The 4,272-nt window shown below is 37.8% G+C and overlaps 1 long non-coding RNA gene across 1 annotated transcript in view; it reads right to left on the bottom strand.

The window, feature by feature from the left end:
* The window catches only part of LOC126855923 (uncharacterized), a 126,977-nt gene that overhangs the window by 90,972 nt on the left and 31,733 nt on the right, over positions 1-4,272 (bottom strand). The window lies entirely within an intron of this gene.

Genomic DNA, 4,272 nt, shown 5'->3' with positions numbered 1-4,272 from the left:
CTTATCGAAATGAATATCACGTGTTAAGCGCACACATATGGATCGATGGATAAAGCATAAAGTGCCTCAGCGCGCACGAAAGGAATATTAATCGCGAAAAATGAGATAATAAATCATATTGAAAAATTATATAACAAGTATTATCAACGTCCGAATTTTTATCTCGATGTCGGTTACATCGTCGTTTCAAAGCGTCTTCCAACAAAGACTTGCTATCGCGAGCAAAATTCAATGTCGAAGAAAGGGAAGAGAAAAATGCTTCAGATAAGAGAAATTAATGAAACGCTTGTACTTAACTTATGAGGATTAACGGGGAATAAAAGTGACGTGGAAATTATGACGCGTGAAATTAGAAAAAACTAAGGTTGAAATAATGCCCTATATTGCTGTTACATGTAGAAATTAACATGACGAATAATTCTTATAAGAACGGCTTATCATTTTTATATCAAATTTTGTAAAAGGATGCGAGATGCATTAAAGGGTGTGAACTGGTCTCGTTTTCTCAAGCGCCCGTGAAATATTCGCAAGGGCTGAAATGGCTGCTATTGGAATGTACATAACGGGGGATCAAATTAAAGGAAAATAAGGGGAAACCGAGTCTGGTAAAATGGCATGAGACAAATGGCCAATACGTCTTGACGGTACTTGACGGTTTCGATATAAGCGACGGATATATATAAGTTTGTATACTAAACCACCCACCCCCTCCACCCGCCCCTTAAATTGTAACTGCTAACAAATGTCGACAGCGCACGAATCGCAAGGTCTGCGAGTGCGTCATATAAATCATGTAACCCTCGTCGCTTCGTATTACTTCGCGGGAGATTAATTTACACGGGCCGACGTGTTGTCGAAGCTATGATAAAATAGCGCGCAAGTTCAACAGCGATCGCGAATAAATGGAAAGTGTAATATGATGATGGGGCGAGGTCGGGAAGAAACGTGGCTATTAATAAAATTGGTTACTAAAAGCGGCTTGTACTTGTTACCCTTATTATCGAATAAATTCTTTATGACGACCTCACCGGGACGGAAATCTTACTCTTATCATATCCGTACGGAGAGCATTATCTTGCTTACGAAGGAGATTACTGGGGCTTCGGAACATTGTGGGAAGAATATTTTTTTCCCCCGTTTTATTTAATAATTTTATTTGTGCCATATTAAATAAGCGTACGCAGTCTGATTTTCCGGAAAGTAAGAGACGATCTTAAATTTAAATTTCAAGAAGAGATAAAACATGGGACGTGAAAAGAGTGTGGATATGATGAGATTAAAATTGAATCTATCCAAATCTATTTTTCGAATACATACATACCAACCTATAATATACACTTCCGAATAATTTATCATTTCATATCAGAGAAGAGAGAGGAAAAAAAAAAGAGAAGAAGGTAAGGAATAGCATTTGAGAAGATGCCGGAAAGTACAGGCGTCTCTCGTGATAATTAGATCGCATCTCCTGCGAGAACTCATCCACTCTTCTCCGTCTGGAACAATCGGCGAAGCGGAGAAAGGAATGTGTCTAAATTAATTACGAGCCGGGAAAGAATTCTCCGCAAAAGCGTCGGATCCATCGAGATCGACAGCAGCCCCGGGCGATCATGGCGAATGATCCCGAGGTCGCGTCGGAGAGGAAATAGAGAAAGAGAGAGAGAGAGAGAGAGAGAGAGAGAGAGAAAGTGAGTACGAAAGAAAGGGGAGAGACGGAGCGCACATATACGAGGGTGCCTCCTATAATTGCTTCGCGAAGTCTTCCTCTTGATCGATTCCTCGATGGAAAAAGACGCGACTTCCTCCCGATCCTCGCTCCCTTCTCGAGCTTGGAGATATATGCGCTTGTTTTTCCGAAAATACGCGGTCCGTCCGAGCGCCGCACGTATATACGTACATGTGTACTTTGCTTCTTCGACCATGCGGGGCGGATCGACGCATGCGTTTTTCCCGCGCACCCTTCGCGGAATTATCTTGGCCGTGAATCGAGCAGTCTTCCACGGTCGTTCCCAAGCTTGCTCGCGATCCGCGGGGGCGCTCCTTCGATCGAGGAATAATCGCGCGCATCAAGCCGCGAATTTGGCAAAAAATCCCCGATTACGTAATATATATATATATATATATGTATAGGGGACAGCGGGTATATACCGTATAACGTGATAATACATTCTCTCAGTAATGGGATAACTCGAAGATGATTGCAGTGCACATCCGGTGCGCGGCACGTGCGGCTTAGAGGTAAGCGAGAATGATTGCAACGCACGTGAGATGCCTCGGTTAAATGTCATTACTCCTACAAAGGTGAATCCCCCATCGTGTTAATGACGTAAATAGCAGAGATCGTTTAATTTATGGAAAATTCGAATTTGTTGCAAATTTATTTGCAATGCAACGCATTGACGATATAAGCGTAATTTGCTCGTCGAGCATTATTATGTTATTCGGATTAATTATCAATGTTAAAATACAACAATAGATTATTGTTCTCCTGTCGTGTCGCAAACTAGTTAGTAGTTGGGTTCATTCAAAGTGTACTTTGTTGCAAAATGTTTTACTCGCGCGACAACTTCGTGTCTGAACTAAATAAAAGGAAGGAATGAAATACGTTCCTAAAACGCATGCACATTAATTACGAGTTATATATAAACAATTTATATTTTGTATAACGATGTGTAATTGTATTCAAAATTATAACTGGTGATTAAAATTTTCATGCAGAATGTAAAAGAATTTTAATGAATAATATTTGTATAGATTGACAGCTATTTCGAGATTTAATCGAACACATTTTTACATATTTGTTTTTTATTTCTACGCGATTGTTTTTTCAAAGAGAGGTGTACCAGGCTGGAACGAAGCGTGGATCGCAATCAGGTTGCAGCTAACCGATTATCTTTATAACGTATAAGTGAAGCGTGCAAAAACTAAGTTTAACGATCAATAGAGGCCTAAGGCAAACGTCTGCGTAATCTAGCAGCGTGTCGTGTGTAATGGATAAAAATTTTAATAGCGCCATCCAACTCGTTGATGAATTTGCATGTTTAAATGGAAAATTTCAATTAATTGTCACCATCGGAGTAAAAGCTCGCAAATGGCCAATTAATTTTCACGTGTAACGCTCTAATTGACATCCCCACGCAATAACACAAAGTTCAATTATCAAGATATATTTAATGTTGAGTATAAAATCGCGCAAACGTCAGTTTAAGGACATTTTTTCGTACAAGACATTTGCCATGCGTAGAATTTTTATTATCTCGGAATTAAGATCGTCTAAAAGAACATTTTCCAGAATCTACTAAAGCTTTAATGCGCGTAATGTCTTTTATGGAGGAGAATAAATAGGAAAAAATAAAATATTTCTTCACGCAAACTTGCGTTGGGCTCTGGAAGAATTCCTATGATGCGTGAGTTCGTACATAGCTGACGCGCAGCAAGGGCTCGTGCACGCGATTACTCGTTTAAAGGGTAGGTAATCGTTTACACACGGGTAACATCGCGATACATAGACACTACGTGCACGCTCGAGGGAGGAGACGCGGAAGGATACGCAGAATAATTTTCCAACTTACATTTGCAGTTTGCATTGTAGCGCTCGTTGCAGCTCACTTTGATTATGCGAATCCGAGATATCTCGAGACTGACTGGGAAACTTTGCGACTCGCGACGAGATTGTCAATCTTAACTTTGCTAATTTGTTCCTTTGTTAAAAATAATATTGATATTTATCGCGTTGAAAAAAAAAAATAATGCAACACGATAAACATTTTCATTTAATCCGTATAATTTTCACGGAATAATTCTAATGTTACTTTTTGTCAGAGTTGAGAAAATTTCTTTATAAAAATAACTCATTACCGTTATTCTTCTTTTTTCTATAAAGTATCTCGTTAACGTTACTCGTTACCGATTTTAAAAAGTAACTCAACAAGTAACAAGACGTTATAATTTTCGTTTTCTTTTTTTTTTATAGATAATACAAGCTTTATAATTTTTTTAAATATAAGATCAAACATCATAAAATCAAATTAAACAGTAAAAATTTTTAAATATTATTTTATATGTGCTCGCCTTATAAAGTAAAAAGAAACAAGTTATCAAAAAAAAAAATATATAGTTTTCCAATATAGTTTTCATGTTGTATTTCAACACTCTTTTCATTATGTTCCTTTATACTGAAAATTATACCGACTAAGTTTGAAAAAAATAACGATAAAAATAATTGTTAAATGTTTGTTATTAGTTACCAAAATGTAACAATGTTACTTTTTCCGT

This window comes from Cataglyphis hispanica, chromosome 2, assembly GCF_021464435.1.
Source record: "Cataglyphis hispanica isolate Lineage 1 chromosome 2, ULB_Chis1_1.0, whole genome shotgun sequence".
Classification (NCBI taxonomy): Eukaryota; Metazoa; Arthropoda; class Insecta; order Hymenoptera; family Formicidae; genus Cataglyphis; species Cataglyphis hispanica.
This window is presented reverse-complemented; position numbering and strand designations above follow the sequence as displayed.